At 40.3% G+C, this 20,971-nt stretch overlaps 1 long non-coding RNA gene across 1 annotated transcript; it reads right to left on the bottom strand.

Moving 5' to 3' along the window:
* Positions 1-4,843: 4,843 nt before the first annotated feature.
* Positions 4,844-20,450, bottom strand: LOC134731755 (uncharacterized). The gene is made up of 3 exons (XR_010114341.1): positions 20,340-20,450; positions 5,607-5,721; positions 4,844-4,905 (listed from the first exon to the last, which is right to left on the bottom strand). It is a non-coding gene; the product is annotated as an uncharacterized lncRNA (long non-coding RNA).
* Between the last annotated feature and the right edge of the window lie 521 nt (positions 20,451-20,971).

Below are 20,971 nucleotides of genomic sequence, written 5' to 3'. Positions count from 1 at the left end.
AGGAGAAAGGCTCCTGGACGGCACCCTGGTCTTCCTTCATGGTTGCTTCCTCCCCTAGCCATGTGCTATTGACTGTAGAATCCAGACGGTAGCCACAGGAAACCTCTGTGTGCCAGTTATTCCACCTGTTACATAGGCATTCCTGTCCCGGAATCCTCCTCTGATTCTAAGGTTGTTGGTTGAACTCCAGGGAGGGTGAGATGATGGATGATTGGTGCAGGGATTATGCAGCCTCCTTTCTGCCTACAAACGAAAACTATGCCCACCCAGATTCTCAATTCTTTGCCAGAAGCTCCATCTTATGCTGAGAATTTTAAATGGGAAGACCTGTTCATTAGAAGGCTGAAATGAGGAGTCTGGATAAACGGGGTGGGGCAAGAGGTGTATAAATATCAGACAGTGTCTTTATTCTTTACACTGCACTTAAATCCACTTGGATTTTTGAGTCTGTGCCAGGAGCACCATCTCCCCTGCAAAGCTTTCCCTTCCAGAGTGTGATAAGGTGCCCTTGGAAACCTTTGGGGCCCTAGGGGAGGAACTGTGTGTATTTGAGTTTGAGGGAGTTGAGTGGTTTCATATAAACAGTGTATTTAAACCTGACATTCTAGTTGGTACATTTGTTTTTCACAGGGTCATATGTTGACAATTCTGAAAATGCATATGTGCTAATGTTGAAAAAATAAGTACATAAATTATATAAGATAGGAGTCAGATTTCTTACTGTCAGAAAAAAAGTACTAGTAATCAGGGGTTGGGGCTAACAATGAACCTTGTGTTACTTGTTTGCACTTGGATATATCAATATGAGCTCATGTTTACATATATATATATATGTATATACACAGAGAGAAACAGAAATAGTTAAAACTAGGTGTGTCTAAATGGATTAGTATTTGTACATGTATTTCCTAGTTCTGTCTACTGAGATGGCCTGGAAGCAGTGACACCCTGGTAGTAATGACTATCCCAATGCCTAGATATGGGTATCTCAATTCCATTGTCCAATTAATACAAAAGGTGGGGAGGACATGAGCAATAAAATACAGAAAGGCAAAAATACTGGCTTTTAAGGTCGAGAAACCACCTTAACCAAGTGATCAAAGTTAACAACAGTAATGATGTCATATCAATGTTATGTACCCATGATAACAAGCAATGAGAAAGGCACTTCCTTTTTGTGGCATTCTTTCCCCAAATCTGTAGACCCATTCTAATCATGAAAATATAGCAGACTCCCTTCCTTCCTTCCTTCCTTCCTTCCTTCCTTCCTTCCTTCCTTCCTTCCTTCCTTCCTTCCTTCCTTCCTTTCTTTCTTCCTTCCTTCCTTTCTTTCTTTCTTCCTTTCTTTCTTTCTTTCTTTCCCTCTCTGGCACAGGCTACAATCTACTCGGCTTGCTGCTGCCTGCGCCACCGACTGCCTGGGACTGCCGGCACGCGCCACCGCTGCCTGCCTTTTCTCCTTTGGATGCAGGCACGCGTTCGCCATCTTGGCCACGCTGGTCGCCAGCTCCTGACGCCGAGTGCTCTGCCCGCCTCGGCCTCCCGAGGTACTGGGACTACAGACGGAGTCTCGCTCACCCAGTGCTCGGTGTTGCCCGGGCTGGAGTGCGGTGGCGTGGTCTGCCCTCGCGGCAGCCTCTACCCCCCGGCCGCCTGCCTTGGCCTGCCAGGGTGCTGGGATTGCAGCCCCTGCCCGGCCGCCGCCCCATCTGGAAGGTGGGGAGCGCCTCTGCCCGGCCGCCCCGTCTGGGAGGTGAGGAGCACCTCTGCCTGGCCGCCCCGTCTGGGAAGTGAGGAGCGCCTCTGCCTGGCCACCCACCGTCTGGGAAGTGAGGAGCGCCTCTGCCCGGCCGCCCCGTCCGGGAAGAAATGAGGAGCGCCTCTGCCCGGGTGCCCCGTCCGGGAAGAAGTGAGGAGCGCCTCTGCCCGGCCGCCCCGTCGGGAAGAAGTGAGGAGCGCCTCTGCCCGGCCGCCCCGTCTGGGAGGTGAGGAGTGCCTCTGCCCGGCCACCCATCGTCTGGGAGGTGAGGAGTGCCTCTGCCCGGCCACCCATCGTCTGGGAGGTGAGGAGCGCCTCTGGCCGGCCACCCATCGTCTGGAAAGTGAGGAGCGCCTCTGCCCGGCTGCCCCATCTGGGAAGTGAGGAGTGCCTCTGCCCGGCCACCCATCGTCTGGGAGGTGAGGAGCGCCTCTGCCCGGCCGCCCATCGTCTGGGAAGTGAGGAGCGCCTCTGCCCGGCCACCTATCGTCTGGGAAGAAGTGAGGAGCGTCTCTGCCTGGCCGCCCCGTCTGGGAAATGAGGAGCCCCTCTGCCCGGCCGCCCCGTGTCTGGGTAGAAGTGAGGAGCTCCTCTGCCTGGCCGCTCCGTCTGGGAGGTCTACCACAGAGGCCAGAAGCAATGTGGGGGCTGGACGTGGTGGCTGACGCCTGTGGTCCCGGCACTCTGGGGGGCGAGGCGGGTTGATCACTTTGGGCTAGGAGTTCGAGACCAGTCTGGCCAACTTGGCGAAACATGAAGAATACAACAGACAAACCAACCAACCAACTCAATGACAACAAAACAGGTCTACCCTGGAGTCATACTCTAATTTTTTCTATTTTCCTCCCTTTCTGATCCTTTATCCCACTTTCTTTTTCTTCCTCTTCCTTCTCCCTCTTCTTTGTCAAATAGAGGATTGAGTTATTATCACTGATCCATATAAAGTCCCTCTCTCATTTATTTTAACTCCCACCCCCATTTCTATTCCCCGACTTCCCATGTGCAACCTTCCTAATATGTTTGATACGCATCTTTTTGTTTGTATGTATTTTTAGAAAATGTTTATTGTTTTTGTATGCAAAAACAAATTAATAAAAGAAAAATGTCATCTAAAAAAAAAAAAAAAAGAAAATATAGCAGACAAATTCTGCTTTGCTTCTGAGAAACAGATCATCCAAAACAGACTGGGAGCTAAAAATAGAAGGTCCTTCTGAGGGAAGGACCTTCTACAGAATACCTGAACAGTACTCTTCGAAATCATCAAGTCACAAAAAACAAAGTAAAGCAGAAGTTGTCACAGACCAGAGGAAAGGAAGGAACAGAACAACTAATTGTTATGGCATCCTGGATTGGAATTTGGTACAGGGAAAAAAGAAAAGCTAAAGAAATCTGAAAAATCTGGAAAGACTCTGTCATTTAGTTAATAGTATTGTATCCATGTTAATTTCTTAGTTTTGACAAATGTATCATGGTTACATAAGATGTTATCATTAGGGCAAACTAGGTAAAGGGTATTCAGAAATTGTGTGTAATCACCTTGGTACTTTTACTTGTAAATCTAAAATTATTGCAAGCTAGAAGAAAGTTTTAAAACACAAAAATAAATTTTTTTCCCAAAAATCAAATAAAGAGGAAAGACATTGTTTTTGGAAGAAGCCTGAAAAAAAGTTCAGTTGATAAATTTTTTTCAAAGGAAAATTTCAATCAATTCCTCAAAATATTCATTGTTCAGACTGTGTTTCTACTGGAAAGTTATAAACCCTCTACAATTCTGATTCGTGTGTCTGCCTCTTATATTTTCATAGTATTTTAGTGGTTTTCTTTTTTGAAACATTTTATTTTAGAGCAGTCACATTTATCAATATTTTTCTTCATCTTTGCCTTTTGTGTCTTCAAGTCTTAGAAATGTTGTCCTTTGTGTTCTTATAAAAATTAAAAGTTTTGTTTTCTATTCACAGGCTTTTATTCTGTCAGGGAATGATTTTTTATATTTGTAGAGGAGTCTTGATTCTGTGGGAATAAGGAATATTCTTTCTCCCTCATTCAGTGATGACTGATTTAGCTAATCATCTAGGGAAGGTTCAGAGCATGTCACATCGAGCCTGACTCCAGTTTTTCTGGATCTATCCTTTTATCTATGCCCAGAGCTTTTGTTTTGGTAGCATGAGGAAATGGAAGAAACTGTGGCATGAAAAAGATTAACGTCAGGCATGCAGTTGCCAAATGAATGAGAGACAAAGAGTGAATGAAGAATTCAGAGGATCAAGAGGATTTGTCACTAGGGTGGGGTTTGTTGGCCTCAGATTTATTTTGTAAATTTTGTTGATGTATACACTACTTGCAGAAAGTAACCACAATTTTATTATTTAATTAATTTATTTATTTGAATCGTTTTTGGGGAACAGGTAGTTTTTGGTTACATGGATATGTTCTTTAGTGGTGATTTCTGAGATTTTAGTGCACCTGTCACCTGAGCAGTGTACATTGTACCCATATGTAGTCTTTTATCCCTCACTCCCCTCCCAGCCTTTCCCCTAAAGTCCCCAAAGTTCATTATATCCCTCTTTTACCCTTGAGTCCTCATAGTTTAGCCCCTAGTTATAAGTGAGAACAAATATTTGGTTTTCCATTCCTGATTTACTTCACTTAGGATAATGACTTCCAGCTCCATCCAAGTTGCTACAAAAGACATTATTTCATTCCTTTTTATGGCTGAGTCATAACCTATAGTGTGTATACACCACACTTTCTTTATCCATTCATTGGTCGACGGGCACTTAGAGTAACCAAATTTTAGCATACAACTCAATGATTGCTTACAAAATAAACCCAGTTCTGTCAACATTACTCAGATCAAGAAAGAATATGAAAACGTATGGTAAAGGCATAAGTGAAGAGCTTAGAGGAGTTGTTTTAAGTGAAGAGCTTGGAGGAGTCGTTGTAAGCAAAGAGTTTGGAGAAGTTGTATTTGACAGCCGGAGTGAAATTCTCGTCCACCCACACCGACCAGATGTCGAGGGAACACACGTGGAAAACAGGGACTCGTCTCCTTCCCATATATCGTACTCACAGTTTGTTTGTTTCCACATACAGTCTGTGACATCAGGTTCAGGGCAGGTGCGCCAGCAGAGAAGGCAGGGCAGAATCTAGAAGTGAAGCGGGGACAGGATGCCGTTGTTGGCATTCCCTTCCCACCTCCTGTTAACACACCCCATCCTGGAAAGATAAGCCCACCAGGGGTCTGGGTACTGAGTGATGCTACCTGGGACAGTGACGGGGCAGGGAACAGGAAGGCCTGGGATAGGAAGAAGGCAGGAGAGAGCAGAGGCCTGTTAGAGGGCACAGATAGCAAAAAGGATCTGGGAACAGGGTCAGGGAGTGAGAACTAGTGCCCAGGCATCACAAAAACCAAACCAACATGCTGAGGTATCCACTCACTTGACAGTTACATCCTGCACTGTACACTGACTGGAAACCTAATTGCTGATGTGGCGTAAGCCGATTCCAGAAATAAAACAGATGGCATCTTGTGAAGCGCACCTTCCCCCGGTCAGGTAACCTGTGGCAAGCACAGTGCATGGCCTGAGAGTCAGTGCAGCAGGGAGGGTTGACCCTTGGGAAGGACATGCTATGGCTCATAGGTAGTCAGCCCCAGAAAGTACGGAAGCCCTTAAGGCAGATACATTCAGCCATGATTGGCCGGCCTGGGGTTTCCTGGTAAGAATCTGTCAGACCCTGGAGAACGAGCTTTTCCTTGGTCTTTGGTGGTGGTAGAGTTGGGGAGAAAGATGGTGCTTTCAGGGGGAGGTACGAGGTGGAGGGGCTGTGTGTAAATAGGAGTACTCACCTGCAATAAGTAATTGTGATTGGTGAGAATTCACCACTGTGTAACCACAGTCCTCCACTCTGCGGGGTGTGTAGATATGATGGATTTCAGGGGTCCCCTTGGGAGCCTTCAATATCTGTGATGGGGAGGGAGAGGGGGTTACGATCGTGTATTTTTACAGAAGTATTTGGACTCCAGAAACCAACTCCCTCAGCAAGAGCAGATTGGAGAGATTTCATTTCTGGGGAAGGGGCTAAGAAGAAAGGGGTTATTGGATTTACCTTAGTGACGTTGACTTTGAAAATTCGTCTGGTTGCGGTGATTTGTCCTGGTCCCAGTATATCAACAATTATGACTTGAAGTAAGAAGAAATGGGTCAGGGGACATAGGGGTTTACTGACTTAAGATTCCCTCATCCTAAAACCTCCCCCACCTCCGCAGTTCTATACCCCAGTGGTGAGACCATCTCCTTGGTAGACTTCCCTGGTGTTTCCCTAGACACACCAACATCCGTCATGCAGTAAACAGTCTGGGGGTGCAGTAATTTACAAAGACAAGCATTACAAGGTGGCAACAGAGCCAGGAGCAAAGGAAAGGCCAGCAGGAATGAAGGGTCCATGGTGCATGCTAGAGGGACACAGGGCATAAATTCAGGCATGAACATTTTCTATCCCAGCTTCCCCTCCCCCTTCAGTTCTAGACCAGAGCTGGGCTGGATTTGAGAACCCACTCCCTTTCTTAATGTCCGGGGACTTGGGAGGGATGGAGTGGTCTAGCTCCTCTGATCTTGTGCCCCACATTTGAAATGACTCACCACTGCCAGTCTCAGCCAAGGCATACCACAGCTTTTGCAGAACACCCAGCCCCACAGACGACATATAGTCGTTTGCATGCCCTTTTCAACCCTGCGGCATGTCCTTTAGGGAGGTACGGTGTGATTACCAGGTGTACTGGTTACTTGCAATGCTCATCCCTCATCTGCATTTTCTTTTCATCCTTCAAGCGTATCAACCAGGCAGGTACGATATCATTACTGGGTGAACTTGCCACTTGGAATCCTCCTTCTCTGTATAGTTATACAAAAGGCACCAACTCCACTCACTCACAGATAATGTTATGAGGTGAACTGTGTCTTTCCTTCACCTCCCACCCCAATACATGTATTGAAGTCCTAACCTCCAATATACCTCATAATGCTACTGTATTTGAGATTGGAACATTAAAGAGGTGACTGAGCAGAAATGAGGTAATTACGACGGGTCCAAACCAATATGACTGGGTCCTTTGTGAGAAGAGGAGCTTTAGGAAACAGACACACAGCGTGAAGACCATGTGAAGACAGAGGAGGAAGACAGCTACATATAGGCCAAGGGAAGAGACTCTTAGAAGAAACTAACGCTGCTGACATCTTGGTCTCAGACCTCTAGCCTTCAGAACCTTGAGAAAATACATTTCTGCTGTATAAGCCACTCAGTCTGTGGTACTTTGTTATGACATCTCTAAAAAATTAACAAGCTCCTTTGTTTCATTGAAAAAAATTTACATATATATATATATATATATATATATATATATATATACATATATATATATATATATATAGTGTAGGGGCCTTAAACAACTTAAACTTGCATTAGGAATTTGAGAAAAATAAATCACCTCCAACACCAAATGTATAAAACCAGATTTATTCAGTCACTCAACTTCTCTTCACTCTCCATACCTCCGTTCTCTGTCTCACTCCTATAGATTTTCATTTATTATGAATTATCCTCCATTGCTGTTTTAATTTTAAACATCTATAAACGTAGCACCATAAACACACGCATCTCCTTTTTTTTTTTTTTTTTTTTTTTTTTTTTGAGATGGAGGCTCGCTCTGTCACCCAGGCTGGAGTGCGGTGGCGCAATCTTGGCTCACTGCAACCTCCGCCTCCTGGGTTGAAGTGATTCTCCTGCCTCAGCCTCCCAAGTAGCTGGGGCTACAGGTGCCCACCACCACGCCTGGCTAACTTTTGTATTTTTAGTAGAGATGGGGTTTCACCATATTGGTCAGGCTGGTCTCAAACTCCGGAAGGCTGGTCTCAAACTCCTGACCTTGTGATCTGCACACCTTGGCCTCCCAAAGTGCTGGGATTACAGGCATAAGCCACTGCACTGGGCCGCATCTCCTTTTTTAGGTAAAATTGTAGCACACTCTATGTAGCTTTTGTTACCTCCTGTTTTTAATTTTATAATATATCCTAAGATGGTACCATAGTAGTATATACATTCTTCATTCTTCATACAGTTGTATGAACTTCTCCATGTTGAAGTGCCTTAGATTATCCAACCAATTCCTAATTATTGGTCCTTTGAATAATTTTCTGTTGTTTGCTCTTACAACAGTACCGAAATGAATAGGTTTGTGAGTAGAGTGGTCCCTCGGTATATATCGGGGTTTGGTTCCAGGACTGCCCACTATACCAATATCTGCATGTCCTCAAGTCCTGCAGTCAGCCCTTCAGAACTTGCCTCTATAAAAATCAGACCTCTGTATATGTGGGTTTCACATCTTGCAAATACCATATTTTTGATCTGCATTCAGCTGAAAAAGATCAGCCAGCATATAAGAGGAAGTGTACAGTTCAAACTCATGTTGTCCAAGGGTCAACTGTATACCTTTTCTTATATTTGGAAATATGTCTTTAAAAGTGATTCCTAGAAATAGGGCTAAGGTCAGGGCCAATTGCAATTATTTTCTGTGATTTGTCCGTATCTCATGCACTTCTTTCTATAAGGTTGAGTGACTTTTCCTCTGATTTTAGAAACTATAGTTTAAAAATACTAACTCTTCATGGCATGACTGTAAATACTTTTCTCAGTTTGTCATATAATATTTACGTTTCCTGAGTTAAAAATATATGTATATTTAATAGGATCTACTTAAGAATGTTTTGACTTACTGCCACTGGAATTTGACTCATAGTACAGAGTTGTCCTACTAACAAGGATTAGAGGATTTTGCCCATTATTTTTTCCCTATTTATGCAATTTCTTTTTAAAAATTTAAATCTTTAACCCATTTGGAATTTATCTTGGTGTTATTGTGAGGCATGTGCCCAATTTTATCTTTTTCCTAATGAATGTACAATTAACCAAATACCACTCGCACAAAGATATCCTTTCCAAACTTAATTAAGCTGTCCTCCTTATTATATACTTAATTTCCACATGTATTTCAGTCTATATCACGATATTTTATTCTATTCAATTTGTCTATGTGTCCATTCCTGCACCAATGCAACACTACAGAGACCTCTAAAATATTTTATTATGTTCTAGATATTTTGATATTGTTCTAGAGAAGACTCCTTTTTCTCCCTTCCATCAGCTAGATGCTAGTTGCTGGCATGCATTGGGCCATGACCCCTTCCATCTTTAGTCTAGCCACCAATATCTAGTCAAGTCTTTCTCACATCATATCATAGGACATGGACTCTTCTGCCTTCCTCCATATTTAAAACATCCTTATGATTACATTGGGTCAACCAAGGTAATCCAGAACAATCTTTTTTTTTTCTTTTTTTTGAGACAGAGTTTTGCTCTCGTTGTTCAGGCTGGAGTACAACTGCACAATCTCAGCTCACTGCAACCTCCACCTCCCAGGTTCAACCGATTCTCCTTCCTCAGCCTCCCAAGTACCTGGGATTACAGGCTCCTGGCACCACTTCCCGCTAATTTTTTGTGTCTTTAGTATAGACGGGGTTTCACCGTGTTGGTCAGACTGGTCTCGAACTCCTGACCTCAGGTGATATGCCTGCCTCAGCCTCCCAGAGTGCTGGGATTACAGGCGTGAGCCACCGTGCCCGGCCCATAATAACCTCTTTAAATTGGCTGATTAGTAAGCTTAATTCCACTTGTAACATTAACTTCCCTTTGTCTTTTAACATAACATACCCACAGGTTCCAAGGAAAACGTCATCTCTGGTGGGCATTATTCTGACCAGCATGGGGTGGAATTGCATTCAATGTATTAATTTACTTAAGAAACATTGAGATATATACTCCTATTCCAGGACTTAGAAAATCAGAGCTCCACTAGACATACTCCATCCCTTTTACCCTTTGTGAGGTTCATTACAACCCTATCTCCAGGCAAATGGAGCCACATTGCTGTGAATTGCAGTTTGTGTGGAAAGTGAAAGGGCAGGATGTTTAATCCCAGCTTTAGAAAGACCATTTGCCCATGAATTTCAGAGCACAGAAAACCAGGTGCACAAGGTCAGATGACTCCGAGGACAGACTTACACACTAGTACCCCCTGCAGTCCAAGCCTGAAAACTGCTAACGATGGTATTTTGGCTGGAGATTGTCCACTGGCTTTGTTCCCTTTCTTGCCCTGCTTCTTCAATTCTCTTGCTGGTTTTATCTGCAGCACGTCCTTCATAAATAACGAGGGCCTTAGTCTTCATTTTAGAGCTTAAATCTGGAGAACCTCAGACATGCTACATCTTTCCACTCATTCAAGTTTATATTTGTGTCTTTTGAGACTTTATAGTTTATTTTATGTGTTTTGGAACTTCTTATTGAATAACAATGTTTTTACCTCTTTAAAAAGTGCATGCACAGGCTAATTTTTGTGTTTTTAGCAGAGACGGGGTTTCACCATGTTGGCCAAGTTGGTCTTGAACTCCTGACCTCAAGTGATCTGCCCACTTCGGGTCTCCCAAAGTGCTGGGATTACAGGCATGAGCCACCATGCCCAGCTGAGTGCTTTCTCTTTTGAGGTCTGTATTTGTGAAATCAACTAACCTTACATGTGTAGATTCATTTCTGCAAATTTTGTCCCGTAATCTACACATCTATTTTGAGATAAATACTACACTTTGTTACTGTCAGTTTATAAAATAATTGAAATTTGATAATGTAATTCTTTCAAATTTGTTCCTTTTCAAAGCAATCTTGGTAGTTTCCATTGCATGTAAATCCCATTGCATATACATTTTATTATTTTATTATTTTTGAGACAGAGTCTTGCTCTGTTGCCCAGAGCTGGAGTGCAGTGGTGTGATCTCAGCTCACTGCAACCTCTGCCTCCTAGGCTCAAGCAATTCTCCTGCCTCAGCCTCTTGAATAGCTGGGACTACAGGCATGTGCCAAGCATCCAGCCGACATATATATATGTATTTTTTGAAATGGAGTTTTGCTCTTGTTGCCCAGGCTAGAGTGCAATGGTGCGATCTCGGCTCAACAAAACCTCCAACTCCTGGGTTCAAGCGATTCTCCGGCCTCAGCCTCCCGAGTAGCTGGGATTACAGGCATACACCACCACACCCGGCTAATTTTGTATTTTTAGTAGAGACAGGGTTTTTCACGTTGGTCTGGCTGGTCTCAAACTCCCGACTTCAGGTGATCTGCCCTCCTTGGCCTCCCAAACTGCTGGGATTACAGCCGTAAGCCACCGCACCCGGCCTGCCTATACACTTTAGATACTGATTGTCACTATCTACGATACGCTGAGCCAGGTCCTGACTAGGAAAAGGCTGGTGAGACAAGGTCCTGTGTTGAGAGGTCAGTCTGTTGCCTACAGGCCTAGGTTGTCAGCAGGTTACCCTGCCTAGCCATCTGGTTATGGAGAACCTGCTGAGGGGTTTCAAGATCACTAATAACATAATCAAAAGGCGCACATAGAATTCTGTTTCAGAATTTCTCTTCATGAAATGAGGAGGATGAGCAAATGTAGTTCACATGTCACAGATGTGATAGGGAAGGAAGGAGCCATGTACAACCCATGGAGTGTATGGCAAATTGGGCAGGAGACCTTCACCTGCCTCGGTGCTTATATTGTAGAAATGGGTCTCATCAACATTTTAGCTTCAAACAAGGACACGTATAACCGGTATGAGTTGGAAGGCTAGGAACTATGGGCAAAGTAGTGGTGAGAGGATTAGAGAGGAAGAGAAGTCTTCTACCTCTCAGCGTTCTGGTTCTCATGTGCTCCAAAGTGCAGGAGATGAGAGCTATCAGGTTCATAAATCAGGGTGACTGATGGCAGGGTGGTATCCACAGAAATGCCGTAGGGAGGAGGATGGCCAGGGTTTTGTAAAAATAATTTTTAATAGTAAGTTAATATAAAATTATTGTAATAATAAAATATTTTTTCTTTAAATTATGTGTAGGCACACAATTTAATTAGAAGAATTTAAGTATGATTTAATTAGAGGAATTTAAGTGAAAGTGAACACACTGGCCGGGCGCAGTGGCTCACGCCTGTAATCCCAGAACTTTGGGAGGCCAAGGTGGGCGGATCACGAGGTCGGGAGATCGAGACCATCCTGGCTAACACGGTGAAACCCCGTCTCTACTAAAAATACAAAAAATTAGCCGGGTGTGGTGGCAGGCACCTGTAGTCCCAGCTACTCCGAAGGCTGAGCCAGGAGAATGGCATGAACCCGGGAGGCAGAGCTTGCAGTGAGCCGAGATTGCGCCACTGCACTCCACCCTGGGTGAGAGAGGGAGACTCTGTCTCAAAGAAAAAAAAGGAAGTGAGCACACTTTACATGATTGGAAAAATATTTAACCAAATAAACTTTGTGTTTTCTCTCATAACGCAATAGTCATAACATCCAAACAGTGTTTAAAGATCTGTTTTTTGGCAGGTATTTTAAAGTGGAATTTTCATGAAAGGAACAAGCAATTAAGGGGGTTCTCAGCTTTCCGTAATTGATAAACTTCTATTTTAATCTACTGCTACTACTATTACAACAAATATTAGCACTATTATTATCTCAGGATGTGAAAAGATTAATTTTTGGCAGGTGTTTAATTTTTAATTATTTCAGAAAGGGATAATCAGTTAGCTGTCTTATTTTTCGACTTTACTGCATAAAATACTCAATAATTTCTCTTAGTCTGGCTTGCTTTTTTCTTACAGCACCCTTTGAAGAGCAGAAGTATTTTCTTTTAATTAAACAAAAGTTAAAAGAAAAATATGTCATGCTTTTTTTTTGTCCCATCTTTGCTTACGCCAAGGTTGCAAACATTTTCTACTCTGTTTTTCTCTAGAAATTATACATCCTAAATGTTTACATTTGGCCTGTGATCTATTTCAAGTTAATTTTTTTGTGGTTGGTCTGAGGACAGAATCAAAGCTAATTATTAATACTTCCCAGATGATATAAATTGTTGTGGCATCATTTTTTTGAAAGAACCAGTCTCTCCACTGTATCACTCTAGCTACTTTGTTGAAAATCAACTGAGCTTACATGTGTAAATTTGTTTCTGGACATTTTGTTTCATAATCTCTACATCTAAATTCAGGCTAATACCATGTTACTGTCACTTTATACAATAATTGAAATTTGATAATGCAATTCTTTCAAATTTGTTCTTTTTCAGAGCAATCTTGCTATTTCCATTCCATGTAAATCCCACTGCATGTATATTTTAAATACTGCTTGTCAATATCTATAAGAATGCCCGATAGAATTTTGATTGGAATAGATTTGACTCTACAGAAGATTTTAAGGAAAAGTGACACCAATATTGAGTCTTCAAATCCTTGAACATTTTATACCCCTTCATTTATTACATCATTTTATATTGCTCTCTGGCAATTGTTTAGCATCTTCAGTGTCATGACTGTTGCACACATTTTCTTTAATTTGTACTTAACTATTTATTTTTATGCTATTGTAACAGATATTGATTTTTAACTTCAGTTTGTAAGTGTTCCTGTCATGTAGAAATACACATAAATTTTGTACATTATTCTTGTCTTATAACCTGACTAAATTCACTCATCAGTTACTATAGGTTTTCTTTAAATTTCTCAAGAATTTTTACACATATGATGATGTCATCTCTGAATAAAGCCAGTTTTCCTTCTTCCTTTTCAGTCACTGACTTTTGTTCTTTGAATTGCTCTATAGAATGACTATAGAACCTTTGTTACAACAATGAATAGAAGGAATAAAAGTAAAAAAAAATCTTTATCTTGTTACTGATCTTAAGAGGAAATCACTCAGCCTTTATGACTAGTATGATGTTAATTGTAAGGTGTTGTACATTTTTAAATAGGTTAACAATGTACTTTTCTATTGCTATGTTTCTGAGAAATATTAAGAATGGATGTTGAATTTTGTCAGATGTTTTTCCTGCATCTGGTTATATAATCAAATAGACGTTACCCTTATTTGGTTAATGAGGTGAAGTACCTTGTTCATTTGATTTTCCTAAAGGTAAACCAACTTTGCTTTGGGACCTAAATCCCAATGTTACTATTGCTGGATTAGTTTGCTAATATTTTCTTTTGGGATTTGTACATATGCTCTTGAGTAACACTGATGTTACAGGGTATTTTTATGTATTTTCTCGGATTGTTAGTATCAGGATAATTTTTTACTGATTAAATATTTGAGAAAAGTTTATTTCTCTCCTTCTTCTTTTTTTTTTTTTTTTTAGATGAAGTCTCATTCTGTTTCCAGGCTGGAGTGCAGTTGCACGATCTTGGCTCACTGCAATCTCTGCCTCTCGGGTTCAAGCAATTCTCCTGCCTCAGCATCCAAGTAGCTGGGACTACAGGCCAGTGCCACCATGCCCAGCTAAGTTTTGTGTTTTAGTAGAGACGGGGTTTCACCATGTTGGCCAGGATGGTCTCGATCTCTTGACATCGTGATCTGCCCGCCTCTGCCTCCCAAAGTGCTGGGATTGCAGGTGTGAGCCACCGTGCCTGGCCTATTTCTCTTCTATTTTCTTAAAGAGTTTGTGAATGTATTGTTTCTTTCATAAGTATTCATTTGAATTCAGTTAAACAAACTATTTAAATTGTAAAACCAATTCAATATGCAAAGTCTGCTTCTTTAATGATTTCCATGCTACTGAAATATTGTATTTATTCTTGAGTGTATTTTCTTAAGTTTGTTTTTGTTTTTTTAAATTGTTTGTTTGTTTAGATGGAGTCTTGCTTTGTCACCTATGCTGGAATGCAGTGGTGGGATCTTGGCTCACTGCAGCCTCCACCTCCCGGGTTCAAGCGATTCTCCTGCCTCAGCCTCCTGAGTACCTAGGACTACAGGCGCTTGCCACCATGCCCGGCTAATTTTTTAAAAATATTTTTCAGTAGAGACAGGGTTTCACGACTTTGGCCAGGCTGGTCTCGAACTCCTGACCTCAACTGATCCACCTGCCTCGGCCTCCCAAGGTGTGGGATTATAGGCATGAGCCACTGCATCTGGCCCTCTTTTGGTAATTTTTATCTTTCAAGGCAAATTTGCCCAATTCATCTAAGCTTTCAAATTAATTAGCATAAAAATTTTCTTAATTTTTTTATTCTACTTTTATGTATGTAAAATCTGTAGTGATATTCTTTTATTATTCCAGACAACGGTCATCTGCACCTTTTCTAATTTCTCCTTGATCAATAAACCTAGTGGGTTGCCCTTTTCAAAATATAACCTTTTGGTTTAACTGAAATTCTCTAATTTTCTCTCTTTCGATTTATACTCATATTTATCTTTTTCTTAAATTTCCTTGTAATATATACTTCGTTTCCAGCATCTTAATGTGACAATCTTAGGGTTGCTAATATGAAATCTTTCTACTTTTTCTAGTTTAAGCATTTAAAGCTATAAATTATACTCTTAACACTCTTTTAAGTCCTATTCCACAAATTTTGAAATGTTTTGGTTTTTTATTCAGTACAAAATATATTCTAATTCCCGCTGTGATTTCTTCTTTGTCTTCTGTGGGTTATTCAGAAGTGTGCTGTTTAATTTGTAAATTTCCTAACATTTTCCAATAATTTCAGTTATAGATTTAATTCTCTGTGATTAGAGAGCATAGTCTGTATTATTTGAATTCTTTTATATGTTTGAGATTTATGTCATAAAATACCATCCCTATTGGAGAATGTTCCATTCGCAAAAGAAAATAATTATTATTCTGCTGTTGATCATGTTAAGTGTTGTTTATGTTTTCTAAATACTAAGTAATTTTGTTTATTTTTATAAGTTACTGAAGGGAGAAGTTGAAATATCTGATATGTCTACTATATTTAATAGGATATATTTCAGCAAACTCAGGTTAGTAGCTTGAGATTGGCAATGAGTTGATGAAAGTATTTACGCCATAGAAATTGGCAGACTGTAAAATCCAAGGCTGTCCATTCCCATTCTTGGGAGTGCTGATTGTTAACTAGCATGGCACTGGACAATTCCTACAGAAAAGAAAGAGGAAACCTCACTTCCAATTGCCCCAAGTCACCATGCTCCTCCTTACTTGGTAACTCACAGTGTATGCGTAAGACCTCGCAGATGGTGATCTGGCCTGGGCCTGTGATGGCAGGCGAGAGAGTAGTAGAATGAGCAGACGTTCATTGAGCACTTATTACGTTGCCCTCCCGATGATATTAACAACAGTAGGGGAAGACTTGGCTTCTTGTTTCTCCAACACATTAGCTTCTTTCAGTTCTCATTATGGTAGTGTGGTATTGCATAGTATTTTATGTAATACTTTTTTTTTTTTTTTGAGACAGAGTCTTGCTCTGTCACCCAGGCTGGAGTGCAATGGCACAGTCCCGGCTCACTGCAACCTCCGCCTCCCGGGTTCAAGCGACTCCTCTGCCTCAGCCTCCCAAGCAGCTGGGACCACAGGCACACGCCACCACGCCCAGCTAATTTTTGTATTTTTAGTAGAGATGTGGTTTCACCATATTGGCCAGGCTGGTCTCGAATTCCTGACCTTGTGATCTGCCTGCCTCAGCCTCCCAAAGTACTGGAATTACAGGCGTGAACCACCGCGCCCGGCCTTTACATAATACTTCTAAGTCGCCTAGTAATCCTTGGTCGCTGATTGCCTCATATGGGTGCATTATGCAGCAAGAATTATCTAACTCTGGTCTACTTGTGCTTGTTCCCATCAGCCACAAATTTTGGAACCAAGACGGATGGGGACATTTTGTCACACTGGTTGGGCAATATGTACTAACTTGTCACTGCATCATCTAATGTCTCATCGACTAGTTTGAGTGTCAAGAATTAGCCTTAGTTGCACCACAAAATTGCTTTATGATAAGGAAGTCTTTCTTATTCAGTTCTTTTCTAAAAAATTAGGAGGAATTTTTTTTTTTAAGCTCAGAGAGGGGAAACATCCCTTTATAACTATTGAATATAAAACAAAGTTAAACACATGTTTACATTCAGTAAAGCTGGTTTTGAACACCTAAGCTCAACTTTGAGTTGAGGAACTCAGATTTGACCATTTTGCTATGCTTTACCTAAGGAAGAGTAATTAAGGTAACAGCAAAATTACTAATTAATTGTGTAAATACACTAAAAGGTGAAGAGTGTTAGGATGTTTAGGTTGAGTGACAGAAGAAGTTTTGTTTAATGACTAAAACAAAAACATGAGGGAGATATGAGGAAAGAAGTTTTAAATTTATTTTTGGTTTGTATTTTTACATTAAACATTTTTTTCATTTTCTTCATTGATCATAAGAACAGTGTCCATACATCAGTAAATAATTAAAGTGTTACTTATTAAGTGCCTAATACAAATCACGCCATGAGCAGCAGGAAACAAAGACAATTTTTACCCTTAAGGATTCCAAGTTAATGGAAGGGCATGTGGGTGGTGGCAGGTGGCTAGGAAGTATATACTCTTAGGGTCACAAGTCCAGTGGGGCATAAAAGAGAGACATTTTATATGGTCTTGGGGTGGGATAGGGCATGAGAGAAATTTATTCTTTTTTTTTTTTTTTTGAGACGGAGTCTTATTTTGTTGCCCAGGCTGGAGTGCAGTGCTGTGATCTCGGCTCACTGCAACCTCCGACTCCTGGGTTCAAGTGATTCTCCTGCCTCAGTCTTCCAAGTAGCTGGGATTACAGGTGCCCACCACCACACCAGGCTAATTTTTTGTATTTTTTAGTAGAGACAGGGTTTCGCCATGTTGGCCAGGCTGGTCTTGAACACCTGACCTCAGATGATCTACTAGCCTCGGCCTCCAAAGTGCTGGGGTTACAGGCGTGAGCCACCGCGCCCAGTGAGAGGAATTTATTCTAAGCTTAAAATTTAGAGAAATATGCAAAAAGTTGTAATAAGAGTTTAATAGTTAATCTTTAGTTTTGGTGGAATCAGCTCTAGAATAGGAGATAAAATGGACTCCATTTCCATTTTACCTAGCTATAAAATAAAAAGAACAAGTGAACAAAATTTGACATCTTGTTTCTTTATAAAAGTTTTTTTCTATTATAAAAGACATGAAAAAAATAAAAGACACATCAGAAGGGAGGATTTTGTCGGTCAAAAGATAATAGGGACCATGATCATAACAAGCAAGAACAGGTGAAAAAAAGTATTAAGAAAAATTAACATTCAAAATTTAGAAATAAAGCAAAAGATGAGATCCTGTATTTTTGAAGTCAAACGAGGTCATTGTTAAGAGGTCTCATCCAAGGATTATTTATTTAAGACAATGCACCTATGTTTAATTTTGTTCTTTATTATTTGATGGGAACATCGATAATATAATTTTATGCGTTAAGTTTTAGATTTGTTTGATCCGAACTCTAAACGCTAAAGGTGACTGTTTTGTCTTCTTTAACATTAAGCGGGTTTGTATCTATTAACAAATTAATTCTCCCATTCCATTGAGTGACTATTTAAATTTCTGTTCTTTAAATTCTAAATTGAATGAGGTGTACAAAGGAATCTTTGTATGTCTTTATTTTATGTTTATATGAAAATCCTGGTTTTAACTTTTTGAAATTATCCTTTGACAAAAGTCACTACTTTGTGAAGTTCAACAAGAAATACTAATGTTTTTAGACTATTTGGTAATAGAAAACTCACATCCCCTCTGTTCATCTGAAAGCCTAATTTGCTATTGGCTCATAAACTGAACCAAAGTTTTAAAGTTCCCGATGGACTCTACCTCAAAGATAAGGCCCTAGAGATAAAATGGCCCGTCATCTCATCAAGATCAAGACTTAATGTCGAGTCAAAAGCTATTATTTTGTTCTAAAACTAATTTTATACGTACACAATAATAAATTTGAGAGTATAATTACCATATCATAGAGCAAGAAGTTATAAAATTCTAAGATACTTTCATTTCCCACTTTATACAATTGTCATTTACATATTTGAAAATATATTTGGTTAATATCCAATATATATAAAGAACACATACAAGTCCATAGCAAAAAAACAAATAACCTGATTTGAACAGTGGTCAAAGGTTCTGAATAGCCATTCCTCCAAAGAAAACATACAAACGGCCAACAGGTGTAAAGAAACATGCTCAACCTCACTGATCATCAGGGAAATGCAAATCAAATCCACAACAGGATATCACCTCATACCTGTTAGGATGGCTGTTATTTAAAAAAAAACAAACCCAAAACATAAATGTTGGTGAGAATGCAGAGAAAATAAAACACTTGTACACTCTTGGTGGGAATTTAAATTGGTCCAGCTATTATGAAAACCACTGTGTATATTCCTCAAAACATTAAATATATAACTACCATATAATCCAGCAAACCCACTTCTAGGTATATATACAAGAGAATTGAGATCAGGATCTTGAAGAGATACCTGCATTCCCATGTTCATTGCAGCACTATTCACAATAGCCAAGAAAAAGAAACAACCAAAATATCCATTGATGGATGAGTGAATTAAAAAAACGTGGTACATACCTACAATGCAATATTATCCATCTTTAAAAAAGAATAAAATCCTGCCATCGGTGACAACATGAATGGATCTGGCGGGCATTCTGCCTGGTGAACACCAAATACTGTATGATCTTACTTACATGTGAAATTTAAAACAGCCAAACCCTGAAGCAGAGAGTAGAATGGTGGTTGCTAGAAGTTGGAGTGAGGGGTAGTTGGAGAGGGAGTGGTTAACGCCTACAAGGTTTTATTTATACAAGGAAGTTCTGGTGAGCTACTACACACCATAAAACCTACAGCTACTGATATTGTATTGTATACTTAAAATTTGCTAAAAGGGTAGGTGTTATGTTGCATTCTTACCACCAAAAATAATAATAATGAAGAAGACAGGAGGAAATTTTGGGAGGTGATGGATATGTTTGTGGCTTGGTAGTGGTGATAGTTTTACGGATGTATACTTATCCCCAAACTCATCAAGTTGTATACTTAAAAACGAACAGCTTTTTGTATGTTAAAACATATTTGAAAATGAGTACACATTAACTTTAAATAACAAAACAAGAATTATATCCCACATTAAACAATGTTGGTTTTCAATAATGTTTGAATAATGTTACTTATCTATGACATTAACTCCTACTCTAACCCTTTGCCACCATCATGGATAATTTGGAATTGACTACCTCACTTAAATGTTTTCTTTCACTGGATACTTAAAGTATAGTAAGAATAATAACGTCACTGCTACCACCACCACCACCAATTCACTAAACCAATATTGTGTAACATATATAATGTCTGATATATATACATTATCTTATATATTATGTATATATATTACATATCGATACATTATCTTGTTTCATCTCCAGAACACCCCTTTGGAATGGATATAGCCAACCCATTTTAGAGTTAAAGTACACAGATGCTTAGAAAGTTTAGATTACTTAGCCAAGTCAAACTTGAAATCGCATCTGAGATTTCATGCCACCCAATCCCACGCCTTATCTACTATTCCTCCCCACTTTAGCTCTCCCTTACAGTGTTCCTATTAAAATGCAAAAACATGAGCAATTTCCAGGCCACAATTACCTCAGTATTCTTTTGGATAAATCTCATCTGGCCACCAAAAACTTAGACGGTGTAAATTGCATCATGATGATAGCTGAGTGACTTTGTCTTCACAGGTCTCCAGATCTGTTTCCCTGTGGAAGTAATGAAGCCCGTCAGTATCATCACTCTTCAAAGAATTAGGAAAGAAGAAGGAGCACAAAATCATTTCCAAGTTACCTGCTGCCAGCAAAATAAGATTTGAATGGGTTTTCTAATGTTTCAAACTACTTCCTTTCAGACGGCTAAGAAATTCATAAAACCAGCCATGAGAGTTATATTGCCTGCAAGTGTAAACAGTTTTGATAGACGAGTAACTCACTGCTCAGAGAGCCTTTTGAGAAGAGACTGGTAAGACTTTATACATCTCAGAGAGAGGGAAGAGGGCCTTTTTGATCATTCTCATGCAAATCTCCAATAGCTGACAGAAAGCTGCTTTAGGTTGTCCCATATTTTCTTTTTAAAATGCATATGGAACGCGTAGCTTAGAAGTAATGCTTTCCTTTTGAAGATTTTTTTTCCTTAAATTTGAAACAATTATGGGTGTCAGACTTTTCTTCTTTAAAGAGATATTTTCCTTATAACTTTCCTCCTGGAAAATTCCTTTAGCATTA

The sequence above is a fragment of the Symphalangus syndactylus genome, chromosome 11, assembly GCF_028878055.3.
Source record: "Symphalangus syndactylus isolate Jambi chromosome 11, NHGRI_mSymSyn1-v2.1_pri, whole genome shotgun sequence".
NCBI classification, from domain to species: domain Eukaryota; kingdom Metazoa; phylum Chordata; class Mammalia; order Primates; family Hylobatidae; genus Symphalangus; species Symphalangus syndactylus.
The sequence above is the reverse complement of the archived record's forward strand: the minus strand, read 5'-3'. Positions and strand labels throughout refer to the sequence as shown.